This window comes from Passer domesticus, chromosome 3 (assembly GCF_036417665.1).
Source record: "Passer domesticus isolate bPasDom1 chromosome 3, bPasDom1.hap1, whole genome shotgun sequence".
Taxonomy (NCBI): domain Eukaryota; kingdom Metazoa; phylum Chordata; class Aves; order Passeriformes; family Passeridae; genus Passer; species Passer domesticus.
In genome coordinates, this window is record NC_087476.1 from 84705052 (window position 1) to 84730536 (window position 25485).

Genomic DNA, 25485 nt, shown 5'->3' on the forward strand with positions numbered 1-25485 from the left:
TTCAATAACTTGCCAAAACATAATCAAAACAAATGAAAGCAAACCAAACCATTCCAAATACCCGCCAAAATATTTGAAAACCCGCCAAAAGGAATCCAAACATTCCAAAACCTGCCAACACAATAAAAACAACACAAGAGAAAACAAAACATTCTAAAACACCATCAAAACATTCCAAAAACCCGCCAAAACATCGTAAAAACAAAGCAAAACAAAAAAAACAATAAGAGGAACATGGCAACATATTGGCAAGCAAGAGACGCAGAGCGCGGCACCTTCTAGGAGGCCAAGAAGGAAGCCGCACAACACCTGCACTGTGTCTGCACCTTTCAAACTGCTAGAAGATAGTGGCTTGCCACTGGCCTGCCTCTTCAGTTGCCATTAGCATTCCAATGGAAGGTATTCTTGGACAACTTTGCTCTGCTTGCTGCTAGTTCTGCCCCAGCCTACCATCCATAACCTTGCTCTTCCCTTGAGGCTCTGAGATGCCAAGAACTTGTCAACTTCAAAGGGCGGGCCGGGCTACATCTACTCAGCTGGCACAGCTTCTCCTTGCTAGACCTAGTGGCAAAGCATTTTGCTGAGATGCAGAAGGCAAGAAATGCAGAATACGGAGACGCGGAGCTGTCCCACGTGCCGCTGCCAGGCGTCTTTCCGCAGAAGGAGCGCCCCGGAGCGCACCGCAACCGCCACCGTCATCTCTGCGCAGCAAAGAGCCAAAATATTTGAAAACCCGCCAAAACTAATCCAAAAATATTTTCAAACCCACCAAAATAGAAAACCAGACAGAAGTGATCAAAACATTCGAAAAACCTGCCAAAACGTGAGAAAGCCCACCAAAGCTAATCCAAACACACTAAAAACTGGGCTAAACATAATCAAAACAAATCAAAACAAATCAAAACGTTCCGAAAACCCGCCAAAATATTTCAAAACCCGTCAAAACTAATCAAAACATTCCGAATACCCACCAAAACATTCCAAATACCCGCCAAAATATTTGAAAACCCGCCAAAAGGAATCCAAACATTCCAAAACCTGCCAACACAATAAAAACAACACAAGAGAATACTAAACATTCTAAAACCCAACCAAAACATACCGAAAACCCGCCAAAACTTCATAAAAACAAATCAAAACCAACCAAAACATTCCAGAAACCCGACAAAATAGTTTAGAACCTGCCAAAACTGATCAAAACATTCTGAAAAGATGCCAAAATACTAGAAAACCAGTCAGAAGTGATCAAAACTTTCAATAACTTGCCAAAACATAATCAAAACAAATGAAAGCAAACCAAACCATTCCAAATACCCGCCAAAATATTTGAAAACCCGCCAAAAGGAATCCAAACATTCCAAAACCTGCCAACACCATAAAAACAACATAAGAGAATACTAAACATTCTAAAACCCAACCAAAACATACCGAAAACCCGCCAAAACTTCATAAAAACAAATCAAAACCAACTGAAATATTCCGAAAACCCGCCAAAATAATTTGCACCCGCAAAACTGATCAAAACATTCTGAAAAGATACCAAAACATTAGAAAACCGGCCAGAACTGATCAAAACATTCAAAAAACTTGGCAAAACACCATAAAAACTAATCAAAACCAACCAAAACATTCCAGAAACCCGACAAAATAGTTTACAACCTGCCAAAACGGATCAAAACATTCTGAAAAGATGCCAAAACATTAGAAAACCAGTCAGAAGTGATCAAAACATTCAATAACTTGACAAAATATCATAAAAACAAATCAAAACCAACCAAAACATTCCAGAAACCCGACAAAATAGTTTAGAACCTGCCAAAACGGATCAAAACATTCTGAAAAGATGCCAAAATCCTAGAAAACCAGTCAGAAGTGATCAAAACATTCAATAACTTGCCAAAACATAATCAAAACAAATGAAAGCAAACCAAAACATTCCAAATACCCGCCAAAATATTTGAAAACCCGCCAAAAGGAATCCAAACATTCCAAAACCTGCCAACACAATAAAAACAACACAAGAGAAAACAAAACATTCTAAAACACCATCAAAACATTCCAAAAACCCGCCAAAACATCGTAAAAACAAAGCAAAACAAAAAAAACAATAAGAGGAACATGGCAACATATTGGCAAGCAAGAGACGCAGAGCGCGGCACCTTCTAGGAGGCCAAGAAGGAAGCCGCACAACACCTGCACTGTGTCTGCACCTTTCAAACTGCTAGAAGATAGTGGCTTGCCACTGGCCTGCCTCTTCAGTTGCCATTAGCATTCCAATGGAAGGTATTCTTGGACAACTTTGCTCTGCTTGCTGCTAGTTCTGCCCCAGCCTACCATCCATAACCTTGCTCTTCCCTTGAGGCTCTGAGATGCCAAGAACTTGTCAACTTCAAAGGGCGGGCCGGGCTACATCTACTCAGCTGGCACAGCTTCTCCTTGCTAGACCTAGTGGCAAAGCATTTTGCTGAGATGCAGAAGGCAAGAAATGCAGAATACGGAGATGCGGAGCTGTCCCACGTGCCGCTGCCAGGCGTCTTTCCGCAGAAGGAGCGCCCCGGAGCGCACCGCAACCGCCACCGTCATCTCTGCGCAGCAAAGAGCCAAAATATTTGAAAACCCGCCAAAACTAATCCAAAAATATTTTCAAACCCGCCAAAACAGAGAACCAGACAGAAGTGATCAACACATTCGAAAAACCTGCCAAAATGTGAGAAAGCCCACCAAAGCTAATCCAAACACACTAAAAACTGGGCTAAACATAATCAAAACAAATCAAAACAAATCAAAACGTTCCGAAAACCCGCCAAAATATTTCAAAACCCGTCAAAACTAATCAAAACATTCCGAATACCCACCAAAACATTCCAAATACCCGCCAAAATATTTGAAAACCCGCCAAAATGAATCCAAACATTCCAAAACCTGCCAACACAATAAAAACAACACAAGAGAATACTAAACATTCTAAAACCCAACCAAAACATACCGAAAACCCGCCAAAACTTCATAAAAACAAATCAAAACCAACCAAAACATTCCAGAAACCCGACAAAATAGTTTAGAACCTGCCAAAACTGATCAAAACATTCTGAAAAGATGCCAAAATACTAGAAAACCAGTCAGAAGTGATCAAAACTTTCAATAACTTGCCAAAACATAATCAAAACAAATGAAAGCAAACCAAACCATTCCAAATACCCGCCAAAATATTTGAAAACCCACCAAAAGGAATCCAAACATTCCAAAACCTGCCAACACCATAAAAACAACACAAGAGAATACTAAACATTCTAAAACCCAACCAAAACATTCCGAAAACCCGCCAAAACTTCATAAAAACAAATCAAAACCAACTGAAATATTCCGAAAACCCGCCAAAATAATTTGCACCCGCAAAACTGATCAAAACATTCTGAAAAGATACCAAAACATTAGAAAACCGGCCAGAACTGATCAAAACATTCAAAAAACTTGGCAAAACACCATAAAAACTAATCAAAACCAACCAAAACATTCCAGAAACCCGACAAAATAGTTTAGAACCTGCCAAAACGGATCAAAACATTCTGAAAAGATGCCAAAATACTAGAAAACCAGTCAGAAGTGATCAAAACATTCAATAACTTGACAAAATATCATAAAAACAAATCAAAACCAACCAAAACATTCCAGAAACCCGACAAAATAGTTTAGAACCTGCCAAAACTGATCAAAACATTCTGAAAAGATGCCAAAATCCTAGAAAACCAGTCAGAAGTGATCAAAACATTCAATAACTTGCCAAAACATAATCAAAACAAATGAAAGCAAACCAAACCATTCCAAATACCCGCCAAAATATTTGAAAACCCGCCAAAAGGAATCCAAACATTCCAAAACCTGCCAACACAATAAATACAACACAAGAGAATACTAAACATTCTAAAACCCAAAAAAAAATACCAAAAACCCGCCAAAACTTCATAAAAACAAATCAAAACCAACCAAAATATTCCGAAAACCCGCCAAAATAATTTGCACCCGCAAAACTGATCAAAACATTCTGAAAATATGCCAAAATGTTATAAAACCAGTCAGAACTGATCAAAACTTTCAAAAAACTTGGCAAAACATCATAAAAACAAATCAAAGCCAGCCAAAACATTCCAAAAACCAGCCAAAATATTCCGAAATCCGGCCAAAACATAATCAAAACAAATCAAAACCAACCAAAACATTCCAGAAACCTGACAAAATAGTTTAGAACCTGCCAAAACTGATCAAAACATTCTGAAAAGATGCCAAAAGACTAGAAAACCAGTCAGAAGTGATCAAAACATTCAATAACTTGCCAAAACATAATCAAAACAAATGAAAGCAAACCAAACCATTCCAAATACCCGCCAAAATATTTGAAAACCCGCCAAAAGGAATCCAAACATTCCAAAACCTGCCAACACAATAAAAACAACACAAGAGAAAACAAAACATTCTAAAACACCATCAAAACATTCCAAAAACCCGCCAAAACATCGTAAAAACAAAGCAAAACAAAAAAAACAATAAGAGGAACATGGCAACATATTGGCAAGCAAGAGACGCAGAGCGCGGCACCTTCTAGGAGGCCAAGAAGGAAGCCGCACAACACCTGCACTGTGTCTGCACCTTTCAAACTGCTAGAAGATAGTGGCTTGCCACTGGCCTGCCTCTTCAGTTGCCATTAGCATTCCAATGGAAGGTATTCTTGGACAACTTTGCTCTGCTTGCTGCTAGTTCTGCCCCAGCCTACCATCCATAACCTTGCTCTTCCCTTGAGGCTCTGAGATGCCAAGAACTTGTCAACTTCAAAGGGCGGGCCGGGCTACATCTACTCAGCTGTCACAGTTTCTCCTTGCTAGACCTAGTGGCAAAGCATTTTGCTGAGATGCAGAAGGCAAGAAATGCAGAATACGGAGACGCGGAGCTGTCCCACGTGCCGCTGCCAGGCGTCTTTCCGCAGAAGGAGCGCCCCGGAGCGCACCGCAACCGCCACCGTCATCTCTGCGCAAAGAGCCAAAATATTTGAAAACCCGCCAAAACTAATCCAAAAATATTTTCAAACCCGCCAAAACAGAGAACCAGACAGAAGTGATCAAAACATTCGAAAAACCTGCCAAAACATGATAAAGTCCACCAAAGCTAATCCAAACACACCAAAAACTGGGCTAAACAGAATCAAAACAAATCAAAACAAATCAAAACGTTCCGAAAACCCGCCAAAATATTTCAAAACCCGTCAAAACAAATCAAAACATTCCGAATACCCGCCAAAACATTCCGAATACCCGCCAAAATATTTGAAAACCCGCCAAAAGGAATCCAAACATTCCAAAACCTGCCAACACAATAAATACAACACAAGAGAATACTAAACATTCTAAAACCCAAAAAAAACATACCGAAAACCCGCCAAAACTTCATAAAATCAAATCAAAACCAACCAAAATATTCCGAAAACCCGCCAAAATAATTTGCACCCGCAAAACTGATCAAAACATTCTGAAAATATGCCAAAACATTAGAAAACCAGCCAGAACTGATCAAAACATTCAAAAAACTTGGCAAAACATCATAAAAACAAATCAAAGCCAGCCAAAACATTCCAAAAACCAGCCAAAATATTCCGAAATCTGGCCAAAACATAATAAAAACAAATCAAAACCAACCAAAACATTCCAGAAACCCGACAAAATAGTTTAGAACCTGCCAAAACTGATCAAAACATTCTGAAAAGATGCCAAAATCCTAGAAAACCAGTCAGAAGTGATCAAAACTTTCAATAACTTGCCAAAACATAATCAAAACAAATGAAAGCAAACCAAACCATTCCAAATACCCGCCAAAATATTTGAAAACCCGCCAAAAGTAATCCAAACATTCCAAAACCTGCCAACACCATAAAAACAACATAAGAGAATACTAAACATTCTAAAACCCAACCAAAACATACCGAAAACCCGCCAAAACTTCATAAAAACAAATCAAAACCAACTGAAATATTCCGAAAACCCGCCAAAATAATTTGCACCCGCAAAACTGATCAAAACATTCTGAAAAGATACCAAAACATTAGAAAACCGGCCAGAACTGATCAAAACATTCAAAAAACTTGGCAAAACACCATAAAAACTAATCAAAACCAACCAAAACATTCCAGAAACCCAACAAAATAGTTGAGAACCTGCCAAAACGGATCAAAACATTCTGAAAAGATGCCAAAATCCTAGAAAACCAGTCAGAAGTGATCAAAACATTCAATAACTTGCCAAAACATAATCAAAACAAATGAAAGCAAACCAAAACATTCCAAATACCCGCCAAAATATTTGAAAACCCGCCAAAAGGAATCCAAACATTCCAAAACCTGCCAACACAATAAAAACAACACAAGAGAAAACAAAACATTCTAAAACACCATCAAAACATTCCAAAAACCCGCCAAAACATCGTAAAAACAAAGCAAAACAAAAAAAAACAATAAGAGGAACACGGCAACATATTGGCAAGCAAGAGACGCAGAGCGCGGCACCTTCTAGGAGGCCAAGAAGGAAGCCGCACAACACCTGCACTGTGTCTGCACCTTTCAAACTGCTAGAAGATAGTGGCTTGCCACTGGCCTGCCTCTTCAGTTGCCATTAGCATTCCAATGGAAGGTATTCTTGGACAACTTTGCTCTGCTTGCTGCTAGTTCTGCCCCAGCCTACCATCCATAACCTTGCTCTTCCCTTGAGGCTCTGAGATGCCAAGAACTTGTCAACTTCAAAGGGCGGGCCGGGCTACATCTACTCAGCTGGCACAGCTTCTCCTTGCTAGACCTAGTGGCAAAGCATTTTGCTGAGATGCAGAAGGCAAGAAATGCAGAATACGGAGACGCGGAGCTGTCCCACGTGCCGCTGCCAGGCGTCTTTCCGCAGAAGGAGCGCCCCGGAGCGCACCGCAACCGCCACCGTCATCTCTGCGCAAAGAGCCAAAATATTTGAAAACCCGCCAAAACTAATCCAAAAATATTTTCAAACCCGCCAAAACAGAGAACCAGACAGAAGTGATCAAAACATTCGAAAAACCTGCCAAAACATGATCAAGTCCACCAAAGCTAATCCAAACACACCAAAAACTGGGCTAAACATAATCAAAACAAATCAAAACAAATCAAAACGTTCCGAAAACCCGCCAAAATATTTCAAAACCCGTCAAAACAAATCAAAACATTCCGAATACCCGCCAAAACATTCCAAATACCCGCCAAAATATTTGAAAACCCGCCAAAAGGAATCCAAACATTCCAAAACCTGCCAACACAATAAATACAACACAAGAGAATACTAAACATTCTAAAACCCAAAAAAAAATACCAAAAACCCGCCAAAACTTCATAAAAACAAATCAAAACCAACCAAAATATTCCGAAAACCCGCCAAAATAATTTGCACCCGCAAAACTGATCAAAACATTCTGAAAATATGCCAAAATGTTATAAAACCAGTCAGAACTGATCAAAACTTTCAAAAAACTTGGCAAAACATCATAAAAACAAATCAAAGCCAGCCAAAACATTCCAAAAACCAGCCAAAATATTCCGAAATCCGGCCAAAACATAATCAAAACAAATCAAAACCAACCAAAACATTCCAGAAACCTGACAAAATAGTTTAGAACCTGCCAAAACTGATCAAAACATTCTGAAAAGATGCCAAAAGACTAGAAAACCAGTCAGAAGTGATCAAAACTTTCAATAACTTGCCAAAACATAATCAAAACAAATGAAAGCAAACCAAACCATTCCAAATACCCGCCAAAATATTTGAAAACCCGCCAAAAGGAATCCAAACATTCCAAAACCTGCCAACACAATAAAAACAACACAAGAGAAAACAAAACATTCTAAAACACCATCAAAACATTCCAAAAACCCGCCAAAACATCGTAAAAACAAAGCAAAACAAAAAAAACAATAAGAGGAACATGGCAACATATTGGCAAGCAAGAGACGCAGAGCGCGGCACCTTCTAGGAGGCCAAGAAGGAAGCCGCACAACACCTGCACTGTGTCTGCACCTTTCAAACTGCTAGAAGATAGTGGCTTGCCACTGGCCTGCCTCTTCAGTTGCCATTAGCATTCCAATGGAAGGTATTCTTGGACAACTTTGCTCTGCTTGCTGCTAGTTCTGCCCCAGCCTACCATCCATAACCTTGCTCTTCCCTTGAGGCTCTGAGATGCCAAGAACTTGTCAACTTCAAAGGGCGGGCCGGGCTACATCTACTCAGCTGGCACAGCTTCTCCTTGCTAGACCTAGTGGCAAAGCATTTTGCTGAGATGCAGAAGGCAAGAAATGCAGAATACGGAGACGCGGAGCTGTCCCACGTGCCGCTGCCAGGCGTCTTTCCGCAGAAGGAGCGCCCCGGAGCGCACCGCAACCGCCACCGTCATCTCTGCGCAGCAAAGAGCCAAAATATTTGAAAACCCGCCAAAACTAATCCAAAAATATTTTCAAACCCACCAAAATAGAAAACCAGACAGAAGTGATCAAAACATTCGAAAAACCTGCCAAAACGTGAGAAAGCCCACCAAAGCTAATCCAAACACACTAAAAACTGGGCTAAACATAATCAAAACAAATCAAAACAAATCAAAACGTTCCGAAAACCCGCCAAAATATTTCAAAACCCGTCAAAACTAATCAAAACATTCCGAATACCCACCAAAACATTCCAAATACCCGCCAAAATATTTGAAAACCCGCCAAAAGGAATCCAAACATTCCAAAACCTGCCAACACAATAAAAACAACACAAGAGAATACTAAACATTCTAAAACCCAACCAAAACATACCGAAAACCCGCCAAAACTTCATAAAAACAAATCAAAACCAACCAAAACATTCCAGAAACCCGACAAAATAGTTTAGAACCTGCCAAAACTGATCAAAACATTCTGAAAAGATGCCAAAATACTAGAAAACCAGTCAGAAGTGATCAAAACTTTCAATAACTTGCCAAAACATAATCAAAACAAATGAAAGCAAACCAAACCATTCCAAATACCCGCCAAAATATTTGAAAACCCACCAAAAGGAATCCAAACATTCCAAAACCTGCCAACACCACAAAAACAACACAAGAGAATACTAAACATTCTAAAACCCAACCAAAACATTCCGAAAACCCGCCAAAACTTCATAAAAACAAATCAAAACCAACTGAAATATTCCGAAAACCCGCCAAAATAATTTGCACCCGCAAAACTGATCAAAACATTCTGAAAAGATACCAAAACATTAGAAAACCGGCCAGAACTGATCAAAACATTCAAAAAACTTGGCAAAACACCATAAAAACTAATCAAAACCAACCAAAACATTCCAGAAACCCGACAAAATAGTTTAGAACCTGCCAAAACGGATCAAAACATTCTGAAAAGATGCCAAAATACTAGAAAACCAGTCAGAAGTGATCAAAACATTCAATAACTTGACAAAATATCATAAAAACAAATCAAAACCAACCAAAACATTCCAGAAACCCGACAAAATAGTTTAGAACCTGCCAAAACTGATCAAAACATTCTGAAAAGATGCCAAAATCCTAGAAAACCAGTCAGAAGTGATCAAAACATTCAATAACTTGCCAAAACATAATCAAAACAAATGAAAGCAAACCAAAACATTCCAAATACCCGCCAAAATATTTGAAAACCCGCCAAAAGGAATCCAAACATTCCAAAACCTGCCAACACAATAAATACAACACAAGAGAATACTAAACATTCTAAAACCCAAAAAAAAATACCAAAAACCCGCCAAAACTTCATAAAAACAAATCAAAACCAACCAAAATATTCCGAAAACCCGCCAAAATAATTTGCACCCGCAAAACTGATCAAAACATTCTGAAAATATGCCAAAATGTTATAAAACCAGTCAGAACTGATCAAAACTTTCAAAAAACTTGGCAAAACATCATAAAAACAAATCAAAGCCAGCCAAAACATTCCAAAAACCAGCCAAAATATTCCGAAATCCGGCCAAAACATAATCAAAACAAATCAAAACCAACCAAAACATTCCAGAAACCTGACAAAATAGTTTAGAACCTGCCAAAACTGATCAAAACATTCTGAAAAGATGCCAAAAGACTAGAAAACCAGTCAGAAGTGATCAAAACTTTCAATAACTTGCCAAAACATAATCAAAACAAATGAAAGCAAACCAAACCATTCCAAATACCCGCCAAAATATTTGAAAACCCGCCAAAAGGAATCCAAACATTCCAAAACCTGCCAACACAATAAAAACAACACAAGAGAATACTAAACATTCTAAAACACCATCAAAACATTCCAAAAACCCGCCAAAACATCGTAAAAACAAAGCAAAACAAAAAAAACAATAAGAGGAACATGGCAACATATTGGCAAGCAAGAGACGCAGAGCGCGGCACCTTCTAGGAGGCCAAGAAGGAAGCCGCACAACACCTGCACTGTGTCTGCACCTTTCAAACTGCTAGAAGATAGTGGCTTGCCACTGGCCTGCCTCTTCAGTTGCCATTAGCATTCCAATGGAAGGTATTCTTGGACAACTTTGCTCTGCTTGCTGCTAGTTCTGCCCCAGCCTACCATCCATAACCTTGCTCTTCCCTTGAGGCTCTGAGATGCCAAGAACTTGTCAACTTCAAAGGGCGGGCCGGGCTACATCTACTCAGCTGGCACAGCTTCTCCTTGCTAGACCTAGTGGCAAAGCATTTTGCTGAGATGCAGAAGGCAAGAAATGCAGAATACGGAGACGCGGAGCTGTCCCACGTGCCGCTGCCAGGCGTCTTTCCGCAGAAGGAGCGCCCCGGAGCGCACCGCAACCGCCACCGTCATCTCTGCGCAGCAAAGAGCCAAAATATTTGAAAACCCGCCAAAACTAATCCAAAAATATTTTCAAACCCACCAAAATAGAAAACCAGACAGAAGTGATCAAAACATTCGAAAAACCTGCCAAAACGTGAGAAAGCCCACCAAAGCTAATCCAAACACACTAAAAACTGGGCTAAACATAATCAAAACAAATCAAAACAAATCAAAACGTTCCGAAAACCCGCCAAAATATTTCAAAACCCGTCAAAACTAATCAAAACATTCCGAATACCCACCAAAACATTCCAAATACCCGCCAAAATATTTGAAAACCCGCCAAAAGGAATCCAAACATTCCAAAACCTGCCAACACAATAAAAACAACACAAGAGAATACTAAACATTCTAAAACCCAACCAAAACATACCGAAAACCCGCCAAAACTTCATAAAAACAAATCAAAACCAACCAAAACATTCCAGAAACCCGACAAAATAGTTTAGAACCTGCCAAAACTGATCAAAACATTCTGAAAAGATGCCAAAATACTAGAAAACCAGTCAGAAGTGATCAAAACTTTCAATAACTTGCCAAAACATAATCAAAACAAATGAAAGCAAACCAAACCATTCCAAATACCCGCCAAAATATTTGAAAACCCACCAAAAGGAATCCAAACATTCCAAAACCTGCCAACACCACAAAAACAACACAAGAGAATACTAAACATTCTAAAACCCAACCAAAACATTCCGAAAACCCGCCAAAACTTCATAAAAACAAATCAAAACCAACTGAAATATTCCGAAAACCCGCCAAAATAATTTGCACCCGCAAAACTGATCAAAACATTCTGAAAAGATACCAAAACATTAGAAAACCGGCCAGAACTGATCAAAACATTCAAAAAACTTGGCAAAACACCATAAAAACTAATCAAAACCAACCAAAACATTCCAGAAACCCGACAAAATAGTTTAGAACCTGCCAAAACGGATCAAAACATTCTGAAAAGATGCCAAAATACTAGAAAACCAGTCAGAAGTGATCAAAACATTCAATAACTTGACAAAATATCATAAAAACAAATCAAAACCAACCAAAACATTCCAGAAACCCGACAAAATAGTTTAGAACCTGCCAAAACTGATCAAAACATTCTGAAAAGATGCCAAAATCCTAGAAAACCAGTCAGAAGTGATCAAAACATTCAATAACTTGCCAAAACATAATCAAAACAAATGAAAGCAAACCAAAACATTCCAAATACCCGCCAAAATATTTGAAAACCCGCCAAAAGGAATCCAAACATTCCAAAACCTGCCAACACAATAAATACAACACAAGAGAATACTAAACATTCTAAAACCCAAAAAAAAATACCAAAAACCCGCCAAAACTTCATAAAAACAAATCAAAACCAACCAAAATATTCCGAAAACCCGCCAAAATAATTTGCACCCGCAAAACTGATCAAAACATTCTGAAAATATGCCAAAATGTTATAAAACCAGTCAGAACTGATCAAAACTTTCAAAAAACTTGGCAAAACATCATAAAAACAAATCAAAGCCAGCCAAAACATTCCAAAAACCAGCCAAAATATTCCGAAATCCGGCCAAAACATAATCAAAACAAATCAAAACCAACCAAAACATTCCAGAAACCTGACAAAATAGTTTAGAACCTGCCAAAACTGATCAAAACATTCTGAAAAGATGCCAAAAGACTAGAAAACCAGTCAGAAGTGATCAAAACTTTCAATAACTTGCCAAAACATAATCAAAACAAATGAAAGCAAACCAAACCATTCCAAATACCCGCCAAAATATTTGAAAACCCGCCAAAAGGAATCCAAACATTCCAAAACCTGCCAACACAATAAAAACAACACAAGAGAAAACAAAACATTCTAAAACACCATCAAAACATTCCAAAAACCCGCCAAAACATCGTAAAAACAAAGCAAAACAAAAAAAACAATAAGAGGAACATGGCAACATATTGGCAAGCAAGAGACGCAGAGCGCGGCACCTTCTAGGAGGCCAAGAAGGAAGCCGCACAACACCTGCACTGTGTCTGCACCTTTCAAACTGCTAGAAGATAGTGGCTTGCCACTGGCCTGCCTCTTCAGTTGCCATTAGCATTCCAATGGAAGGTATTCTTGGACAACTTTGCTCTGCTTGCTGCTAGTTCTGCCCCAGCCTACCATCCATAACCTTGCTCTTCCCTTGAGGCTCTGAGATGCCAAGAACTTGTCAACTTCAAAGGGCGGGCCGGGCTACATCTACTCAGCTGGCACAGCTTCTCCTTGCTAGACCTAGTGGCAAAGCATTTTGCTGAGATGCAGAAGGCAAGAAATGCAGAATACGGAGACGCGGAGCTGTCCCACGTGCCGCTGCCAGGCGTCTTTCCGCAGAAGGAGCGCCCCGGAGCGCACCGCAACCGCCACCGTCATCTCTGCGCAGCAAAGAGCCAAAATATTTGAAAACCCGCCAAAACTAATCCAAAAATATTTTCAAACCCACCAAAATAGAAAACCAGACAGAAGTGATCAAAACATTCGAAAAACCTGCCAAAACGTGAGAAAGCCCACCAAAGCTAATCCAAACACACTAAAAACTGGGCTAAACATAATCAAAACAAATCAAAACAAATCAAAACGTTCCGAAAACCCGCCAAAATATTTCAAAACCCGTCAAAACTAATCAAAACATTCCGAATACCCACCAAAACATTCCAAATACCCGCCAAAATATTTGAAAACCCGCCAAAAGGAATCCAAACATTCCAAAACCTGCCAACACAATAAAAACAACACAAGAGAATACTAAACATTCTAAAACCCAACCAAAACATACCGAAAACCCGCCAAAACTTCATAAAAACAAATCAAAACCAACCAAAACATTCCAGAAACCCGACAAAATAGTTTAGAACCTGCCAAAACTGATCAAAACATTCTGAAAAGATGCCAAAATACTAGAAAACCAGTCAGAAGTGATCAAAACTTTCAATAACTTGCCAAAACATAATCAAAACAAATGAAAGCAAACCAAACCATTCCAAATACCCGCCAAAATATTTGAAAACCCACCAAAAGGAATCCAAACATTCCAAAACCTGCCAACACCACAAAAACAACACAAGAGAATACTAAACATTCTAAAACCCAACCAAAACATTCCGAAAACCCGCCAAAACTTCATAAAAACAAATCAAAACCAACTGAAATATTCCGAAAACCCGCCAAAATAATTTGCACCCGCAAAACTGATCAAAACATTCTGAAAAGATACCAAAACATTAGAAAACCGGCCAGAACTGATCAAAACATTCAAAAAACTTGGCAAAACACCATAAAAACTAATCAAAACCAACCAAAACATTCCAGAAACCCGACAAAATAGTTTAGAACCTGCCAAAACGGATCAAAACATTCTGAAAAGATGCCAAAATACTAGAAAACCAGTCAGAAGTGATCAAAACATTCAATAACTTGACAAAATATCATAAAAACAAATCAAAACCAACCAAAACATTCCAGAAACCCGACAAAATAGTTTAGAACCTGCCAAAACTGATCAAAACATTCTGAAAAGATGCCAAAATATTATAAAACCAGTCAGAACTGATCAAAACTTTCAAAAAACTTGGCAAAACATCATAAAAACAAATCAAAGCCAGCCAAAACATTCCAAAAACCAGCCAAAATATTCCGAAATCCGGCCAAAACATAATCAAAACAAATCAAAACCAACCAAAACATTCCAGAAACCTGACAAAATAGTTTAGAACCTGCCAAAACTGATCAAAACATTCTGAAAAGATGCCAAAAGACTAGAAAACCAGTCAGAAGTGATCAAAACTTTCAATAACTTGCCAAAACATAATCAAAACAAATGAAAGCAAACCAAAACATTCCAAATACCCGCCAAAATATTTGAAAACCCGCCAAAAGGAATCCAAACATTCCAAAACCTGCCAACACAATAAAAACAACACAAGAGAAAACAAAACATTCTAAAACACCATCAAAACATTCCAAAAACCCGCCAAAACATCGTAAAAACAAAGCAAAACAAAAAAAACAATAAGAGGAACATGGCAACATATTGGCAAGCAAGAGACGCAGAGCGCGGCACCTTCTAGGAGGCCAAGAAGGAAGCCGCACAACACCTGCACTGTGTCTGCACCTTTCAAACTGCTAGAAGATAGTGGCTTGCCACTGGCCTGCCTCTTCAGTTGCCATTAGCATTCCAATGGAAGGTATTCTTGGACAACTTTGCTCTGCTTGCTGCTAGTTCTGCCCCAGCCTACCATCCATAACCTTGCTCTTCCCTTGAGGCTCTGAGATGCCAAGAACTTGTCAACTTCAAAGGGCGGGCCGGGCTACATCTACTCAGCTGGCACAGCTTCTCCTTGCTAGACCTAGTGGCAAAGCATTTTGCTGAGATGCAGAAGGCAAGAAATGCAGAATACGGAGACGCGGAGCTGTCCCACCTGCCGCTGCCAGGCGTCTTTCCGCAGAAGGAGCGCCCCGGAGCGCACCGCAACCGCCACCGTCATCTCTGCGCAGCAAAGAGCCAAAATATTTGAAAACCCGCCAAAACTAATCCAAAAATATTTTCAAACCCACCAAAATAGAAAACCAGACAGAAGTGATCAAAACATTCGAAAAACCTGCCAAAACGTGAGAAAGCCCACCAAAGCTAATCCAAACACACTAAAAACTGGGCTAAACATAATCAAAACAAATCAAAACAAATCAAAACGTTCCGAAAACCCGCCAAAATATTTCAAAACCCGTCAAAACTAATCAAAACATTCCGAATACCCACCAAAACATTCCAAATACCCGCCAAAATATTTGAAAACCCGCCAAAAGGAATCCAAACATTCCAAAACCTGCCAACACAATAAAAACAACACAAGAGAATACTAAACATTCTAAAACCCAACCAAAACATACCGAAAACCCGCCAAAACTTCATAAAAACAAATCAAAACCAACCAAAACATTCCAGAAACCCGACAAAATAGTTTAGAACCTGCCAAAACTGATCAAAACATTCTGAAAAGATGCCAAAATACTAGAAAACCAGTCAGAAGTGATCAAAACTTTCAATAACTTGCCAAAACATAATCAAAACAAATGAAAGCAAACCAAACCATTCCAAATACCCGCCAAAATATTTGAAAACCCACCAAAAGGAATCCAAACATTCCAAAACCTGCCAACACCACAAAAACAACACAAGAGAATACTAAACATTCTAAAACCCAACCAAAACATTCCGAAAACCCGCCAAAACTTCATAAAAACAAATCAAAACCAACTGAAATATTCCGAAAACCCGCCAAAATAATTTGCACCCGCAAAACTGATCAAAACATTCTGAAAAGATACCAAAACATTAGAAAACCGGCCAGAACTGATCAAAACATTCAAAAAACTTGGCAAAACACCATAAAAACTAATCAAAACCAACCAAAACATTCCAGAAACCCGACAAAATAGTTTAGAACCTGCCAAAACGGATCAAAACATTCTGAAAAGATGCCAAAATACTAGAAAACCAGTCAGAAGTGATCAAAACATTCAATAACTTGACAAAATATCATAAAAACAAATCAAAACCAACCAAAACATTCCAGAAACCCGACAAAATAGTTTAGAACCTGCCAAAACTGATCAAAACATTCTGAAAAGATGCCAAAATCCTAGAAAACCAGTCAGAAGTGATCAAAACATTCAATAACTTGCCAAAACATAATCAAAACAAATGAAAGCAAACCAAAACATTCCAAATACCCGCCAAAATATTTGAAAACCCGCCAAAAGGAATCCAAACATTCCAAAACCTGCCAACACAATAAATACAACACAAGAGAATACTAAACATTCTAAAACCCAAAAAAAAATACCAAAAACCCGCCAAAACTTCATAAAAACAAATCAAAACCAACCAAAATATTCCGAAAACCCGCCAAAATAATTTGCACCCGCAAAACTGATCAAAACATTCTGAAAATATGCCAAAATGTTATAAAACCAGTCAGAACTGATCAAAACTTTCAAAAAACTTGGCAAAACATCATAAAAACAAATCAAAGCCAGCCAAAACATTCCAAAAACCAGCCAAAATATTCCGAAATCCGGCCAAAACATAATCAAAACAAATCAAAACCAACCAAAACATTCCAGAAACCTGACAAAATAGTTTAGAACCTGCCAAAACTGATCAAAACATTCTGAAAAGATGCCAAAAGACTAGAAAACCAGTCAGAAGTGATCAAAACTTTCAATAACTTGCCAAAACATAATCAAAACAAATGAAAGCAAACCAAACCATTCCAAATACCCGCCAAAATATTTGAAAACCCGCCAAAAGGAATCCAAACATTCCAAAACCTGCCAACACAATAAAAACAACACAAGAGAAAACAAAACATTCTAAAACACCATCAAAACATTCCAAAAACCCGCCAAAACATCGTAAAAACAAAGCAAAACAAAAAAAACAATAAGAGGAACATGGCAACATATTGGCAAGCAAGAGACGCAGAGCGCGGCACCTTCTAGGAGGCCAAGAAGGAAGCCGCACAACACCTGCACTGTGTCTGCACCTTTCAAACTGCTAGAAGATAGTGGCTTGCCACTGGCCTGCCTCTTCAGTTGCCATTAGCATTCCAATGGAAGGTATTCTTGGACAACTTTGCTCTGCTTGCTGCTAGTTCTGCCCCAGCCTACCATCCATAACCTTGCTCTTCCCTTGAGGCTCTGAGATGCCAAGAACTTGTCAACTTCAAAGGGCGGGCCGGGCTACATCTACTCAGCTGGCACAGCTTCTCCTTGCTAGACCTAGTGGCAAAGCATTTTGCTGAGATGCAGAAGGCAAGAAATGCAGAATACGGAGACGCGGAGCTGTCCCACGTGCCGCTGCCAGGCGTCTTTCCGCAGAAGGAGCGCCCCGGAGCGCACCGCAACCGCCACCGTCATCTCTGCGCAGCAAAGAGCCAAAATATTTGAAAACCCGCCAAAACTAATCCAAAAATATTTTCAAACCCACCAAAATAGAAAACCAGACAGAAGTGATCAAAACATTCGAAAAACCTGCCAAAACGTGAGAAAGCCCACCAAAGCTAATCCAAACACACTAAAAACTGGGCTAAACATAATCAAAACAAATCAAAACAAATCAAAACGTTCCGAAAACCCGCCAAAATATTTCAAAACCCGTCAAAACTAATCAAAACATTCCGAATACCCACCAAAACATTCCAAATACCCGCCAAAATATTTGAAAACCCGCCAAAAGGAATCCAAACATTCCAAAACCTGCCAACACAATAAAAACAACACAAGAGAATACTAAACATTCTAAAACCCAACCAAAACATACCGAAAACCCGCCAAAACTTCATAAAAACAAATCAAAACCAACCAAAACATTCCAGAAACCCGACAAAATAGTTTAGAACCTGCCAAAACTGATCAAAACATTCTGAAAAGATGCCAAAATACTAGAAAACCAGTCAGAAGTGATCAAAACTTTCAATAACTTGCCAAAACATAATCAAAACAAATGAAAGCAAACCAAACCATTCCAAATACCCGCCAAAATATTTGAAAACCCACCAAAAGGAATCCAAACATTCCAAAACCTGCCAACACCACAAAAACAACACAAGAGAATACTAAACATTCTAAAACCCAACCAAAACATTCCGAAAACCCGCCAAAACTTCATAAAAACAAATCAAAACCAACTGAAATATTCCGAAAACCCGCCAAAATAATTTGCACCCGCAAAACTGATCAAAACATTCTGAAAAGATACCAAAACATTAGAAAACCGGCCAGAACTGATCAAAACATTCAAAAAACTTGGCAAAACACCATAAAAACTAATCAAAACCAACCAAAACATTCCAGAAACCCGACAAAATAGTTTAGAACCTGCCAAAACGGATCAAAACATTCTGAAAAGATGCCAAAATACTAGAAAACCAGTCAGAAGTGATCAAAACATTCAATAACTTGACAAAATATCATAAAAACAAATCAAAACCAACCAAAACATTCCAGAAACCCGACAAAATAGTTTAGAACCTGCCAAAACTGATCAAAACATTCTGAAAAGATGCCAAAATCCTAGAAAACCAGTCAGAAGTGATCAAAACATTCAATAACTTGCCAAAACATAATCAAAACAAATGAAAGCAAACCAAAACATTCCAAATACCCGCCAAAATATTTGAAAACCCGCCAAAAGGAATCCAAACATTCCAAAACCTGCCAACACAATAAATACAACACAAGAGAATACTAAACATTCTAAAACCCAAAAAAAAATACCAAAAACCCGCCAAAACTTCATAAAAACAAATCAAAACCAACCAAAATATTCCGAAAACCCGCCAAAATAATTTGCACCCGCAAAACTGATCAAAACATTCTGAAAATATGCCAAAATGTTATAAAACCAGTCAGAACTGATCAAAACTTTCAAAAAACTTGGCAAAACATCATAAAAACAAATCAAAGCCAGCCAAAACATTCCAAAAACCAGCCAAAATATTCCGAAATCCGGCCAAAACATAATCAAAACAAATCAAAACCAACCAAAACATTCCAGAAACCTGACAAAATAGTTTAGAACCTGCCAAAACTGATCAAAACATTCTGAAAAGATGCCAAAAGACTAGAAAACCAGTCAGAAGTGATCAAAACTTTCAATAACTTGCCAAAACATAATCAAAACAAATGAAAGCAAACCAAAACATTCCAAATACCCGCCAAAATATTTGAAAACCCGCCAAAAGGAATCCAAACATTCCAAAACCTGCCAACACAATAAAAACAACACAAGAGAAAACAAAACATTCTAAAACACCATCAAAACATTCCAAAAACCCGCCAAAACATCGTAAAAACAAAGCAAAACAAAAAAAACAATAAGAGGAACATGGCAACATATTGGCAAGCAAGAGACGCAGAGCGCGGCACCTTCTAGGAGGCCAAGAAGGAAGCCGCACAACACCTGCACTGTGTCTGCACCTTTCAAACTGCTAGAAGATAGTGGCTTGCCACTGGCCTGCCTCTTCAGTTGCCATTAGCATTCCAATGGAAGGTATTCTTGGACAACTTTGCTCTGCTTGCTGCTAGTTCTGCCCCAGCCTACCATCCATAACCTTGCTCTTCCCTTGAGGCTCTGAGATGCCAAGAACTTGTCAACTTCAAAGGGCGGGCCGGGCTACATCTACTCAGCTGGCACAGCTTCTCCTTGCTAGACCTAGTGGCAAAGCATTTTGCTGAGATGCAGAAGGCAAGAAATGCAGAATACGGAGACGCGGAGCTGTCCCACCTGCCGCTGCCAGGCGTCTTTCCGCAGAAGGAGCGCCCCGGAGCGCACCGCAACCGCCACCGTCATCTCTGCGCAGCAAAGAGCCAAAATATTTGAAAACCCGCCAAAACTAATCCAAAAATATTTTCAAACCCACCAAAATAGAAAACCAGACAGAAGTGATCAAAACATTCGAAAAACCTGCCAAAACGTGAGAAAGCCCACCAAAGCTAATCCAAACACACTAAAAACTGGGCTAAACATAATCAAAACAAATCAAAACAAATCAAAACGTTCCGAAAACCCGACAAAATATTTCAAAACCCGTCAAAACTAATCAAAACATTCCGAATACCCACCAAAACATTCCAAATACCCGCCAAAATATTTGAAAACCCGCCAAAAGGAATCCAAACATTCCAAAACCTGCCAACACAATAAAAACAACACAAGAGAATACTAAACATTCTAAAACCCAACCAAAACATACCGAAAACCCGCCAAAACTTCATAAAAACAAATCAAAACCAACCAAAACATTCCAGAAACCCGACAAAATAGTTTAGAACCTGCCAAAACTGATCAAAACATTCTGAAAAGATGCCAAAATACTAGAAAACCAGTCAGAAGTGATCAAAACTTTCAATAACTTGCCAAAACATAATCAAAACAAATGAAAGCAAACCAAACCATTCCAAATACCCGCCAAAATATTTGAAAACCCACCAAAAGGAATCCAAACATTCCAAAACCTGCCAACACCACAAAAACAACACAAGAGAATACTAAACATTCTAAAACCCAACCAAAACATTCCGAAAACCCGCCAAAACTTCATAAAAACAAATCAAAACCAACTGAAATATTCCGAAAACCCGCCAAAATAATTTGCACCCGCAAAACTGATCAAAACATTCTGAAAAGATACCAAAACATTAGAAAACCGGCCAGAACTGATCAAAACATTCAAAAAACTTGGCAAAACACCATAAAAACTAATCAAAACCAACCAAAACATTCCAGAAACCCGACAAAATAGTTTAGAACCTGCCAAAACGGATCAAAACATTCTGAAAAGATGCCAAAATACTAGAAAACCAGTCAGAAGTGATCAAAACATTCAATAACTTGACAAAATATCATAAAAACAAATCAAAACCAACCAAAATATTCCAGAAACCCGACAAAATAGTTTAGAACCTGCCAAAACTGATCAAAACATTCTGAAAAGATGCCAAAATATTATAAAACCAGTCAGAACTGATCAAAACTTTCAAAAAACTTGGCAAAACATCATAAAAACAAATCAAAGCCAGCCAAAACATTCCAAAAACCAGCCAAAATAGTTTAGAACCTGCCAAAACTGATCAAAACATTCTGAAAATATGCCAAAATGTTATAAAACCAGTCAGAACTGATCAAAACTTTCAAAAAACTTGGCAAAACATCATAAAAACAAATCAAAGCCAGCCAAAACATTCCAAAAACCAGCCAAAATATTCCGAAATCCGGCCAAAACATAATCAAAACAAATCAAAACCAACCAAAACATTCCAGAAACCTGACAAAATAGTTTAGAACCTGCCAAAACTGATCAAAACATTCTGAAAAGATGCCAAAAGACTAGAAAACCAGTCAGAAGTGATCAAAACTTTCAATAACTTGCCAAAACATAATCAAAACAAATGAAAGCAAACCAAACCATTCCAAATACCCGCCAAAATATTTGAAAACCCGCCAAAAGGAATCCAAACATTCCAAAACCTGCCAACACAATAAAAACAACACAAGAGAAAACAAAACATTCTAAAACACCATCAAAACATTCCAAAAACCCGCCAAAACATCGTAAAAACAAAGCAAAACAAAAAAAACAATAAGAGGAACATGGCAACATATTGGCAAGCAAGAGACGCAGAGCGCGGCACCTTCTAGGAGGCCAAGAAGGAAGCCGCACAACACCTGCACTGTGTCTGCACCTTTCAAACTGCTAGAAGATAGTGGCTTGCCACTGGCCTGCCTCTTCAGTTGCCATTAGCATTCCAATGGAAGGTATTCTTGGACAACTTTGCTCTGCTTGCTGCTAGTTCTGCCCCAGCCTACCATCCATAACCTTGCTCTTCCCTTGAGGCTCTGAGATGCCAAGAACTTGTCAACTTCAAAGGGCGGGCCGGGCTACATCTACTCAGCTGGCACAGCTTCTCCTTGCTAGACCTAGTGGCAAAGCATTTTGCTGAGATGCAGAAGGCAAGAAATGCAGAATACGGAGACGCGGAGCTGTCCCACGTGCCGCTGCCAGGCGTCTTTCCGCAGAAGGAGCGCCCCGGAGCGCACCGCAACCGCCACCGTCATCTCTGCGCAAAGAGCCAAAATATTTGAAAACCCGCCAAAACTAATCCAAAAATATTTTCAAACCCGCCAAAACAGAGAACCAGACAGAAGTGATCAAAACATTCGAAAAACCTGCCAAAACATGATAAAGTCCACCAAAGCTAATCCAAACACACCAAAAACTGGGCTAAACAGAATCAAAACAAATCAAAACAAATCAAAACGTTCCGAAAACCCGCCAAAATATTTCAAAACCCGTCAAAACAAATCAAAACATTCCGAATACCCGCCAAAACATTCCGAATACCCGCCAAAATATTTGAAAACCCGCCAAAAGGAATCCAAACATTCCAAAACCTGCCAACACAATAAATACAACACAAGAGAATACTAAACATTCTAAAACCCAAAAAACACATACCGAAAACCCGCCAAAACTTCATAAAATCAAATCAAAACCAACCAAAATATTCCGAAAACCCGCCAAAATAATTTGCACCCGCAAAACTGATCAAAACATTCTGAAAATATGCCAAAACATTAGAAAACCAGCCAGAACTGATCAAAACATTCAAAAAACTTGGCAAAACATCATAAAAACAAATCAAAGCCAGCCAAAACATTCCAAAAACCAGCCAAAATATTCCGAAATCTGGCCAAAACATAATAAAAACAAATCAAAACCAACCAAAACATTCCAGAAACCCGACAAAATAGTTTAGAACCTGCCAAAACTGATCAAAACATTCTGAAAAGATGCCAAAATCCTAGAAAACCAGTCAGAAGTGATCAAAACTTTCAATAACTTGCCAAAACATAATCAAAACAAATGAAAGCAAACCAAACCATTCCAAATACCCGCCAAAATATTTGAAAACCCGCCAAAAGGAATCCAAACATTCCAAAACCTGCCAACACCATAAAAACAACATAAGAGAATACTAAACATTCTAAAACCCAACCAAAACATACCGAAAACCCGCCAAAACTTCATAAAAACAAATCAAAACCAACTGAAATATTCCGAAAACCCGCCAAAATAATTTGCACCCGCAAAACTGATCAAAACATTCTGAAAAGATACCAAAACATTAGAAAACCGGCCAGAACTGATCAAAACATTCAAAAAACTTGGCAAAACACCATAAAAACTAATCAAAACCAACCAAAACATTCCAGAAACCCGACAAAATAGTTTACAACCTGCCAAAACGGATCAAAACATTCTGAAAAGATGCCAAAATCCTAGAAAACCAGTCAGAAGTGATCAAAACATTCAATAACTTGCCAAAACATAATCAAAACAAATGAAAGCAAACCAAAACATTCCAAATACCCGCCAAAATATTTGAAAACCCGCCAAAAGGAATCCAAACATTCCAAAACCTGCCAACACAATAAAAACAACACAAGAGAAAACAAAACATTCTAAAACACCATCAAAACATTCCAAAAACCCGCCAAAACATCGTAAAAACAAAGCAAAACAAAAAAAAACAATAAGAGGAACACGGCAACATATTGGCAAGCAAGAGACGCAGAGCGCGGCACCTTCTAGGAGGCCAAGAAGGAAGGCGCACAACACCTGCACTGTGTCTGCACCTTTCAAACTGCTAGAAGATAGTGGCTTGCCACTGGCCTGCCTCTTCAGTTGCCATTAGCATTCCAATGGAAGGTATTCTTGGACAACTTTGCTCTGCTTGCTGCTAGTTCTGCCCCAGCCTACCATCCATAACCTTGCTCTTCCCTTGAGGCTCTGAGATGCCAAGAACTTGTCAACTTCAAAGGGCGGGCCGGGCTACATCTACTCAGCTGGCACAGCTTCTCCTTGCTAGACCTAGTGGGAAAGCATTTTGCTGAGATGCAGAAGGCAAGAAATGCAGAATACGGAGACGCGGAGCTGTCCCACGTGCCGCTGCCAGGCGTCTTTCCGCAGAAGGAGCGCCCCGGAGCGCACCGCAACCGCCACCGTCATCTCTGCGCAAAGAGCCAAAATATTTGAAAACCCGCCAAAACTAATCCAAAAATATTTTCAAACCCGCCAAAACAGAGAACCAGACAGAAGTGATCAACACATTCGAAAAACCTGCCAAAACATGATAAAGTCCACCAAAGCTAATCCAAACACACCAAAAACTGGGCTAAACATAATCAAAACAAATCAAAACAAATCAAAACGTTCCGAAAACCCGCCAAAATATTTCAAAACCCGTCAAAACAAATCAAAACATTCCGAATACCCGCCAAAACATTCCAAATACCCGCCAAAATATTTGAAAACCCGCCAAAAGGAATCCAAACATTCCAAAACCTGCCAACACAATAAATACAACACAAGAGAATACTAAACATTCTAAAACCCAAAAAAAAATACCAAAAACCCGCCAAAACTTCATAAAAACAAATCAAAACCAACCAAAATATTCCGAAAACCCGCCAAAATAATTTGCACCCGCAAAACTGATCAAAACATTCTGAAAATATGCCAAAATGTTATAAAACCAGTCAGAACTGATCAAAACTTTCAAAAAACTTGGCAAAACATCATAAAAACAAATCAAAGCCAGCCAAAACATTCCAAAAACCAGCCAAAATATTCCGAAATCCGGCCAAAACATAATCAAAACAAATCAAAACCAACCAAAACATTCCAGAAACCTGACAAAATAGTTTAGAACCTGCCAAAACTGATCAAAACATTCTGAAAAGATGCCAAAAGACTAGAAAACCAGTCAGAAGTGATCAAAACTTTCAATAACTTGCCAAAACATAATCAAAACAAATGAAAGCAAACCAAACCATTCCAAATACCCGCCAAAATATTTGAAAACCCGCCAAAAGGAATCCAAACATTCCAAAACCTGCCAACACAATAAAAACAACACAAGAGAAAACAAAACATTCTAAAACACCATCAAAACATTCCAAAAACCCGCCAAAACATCGTAA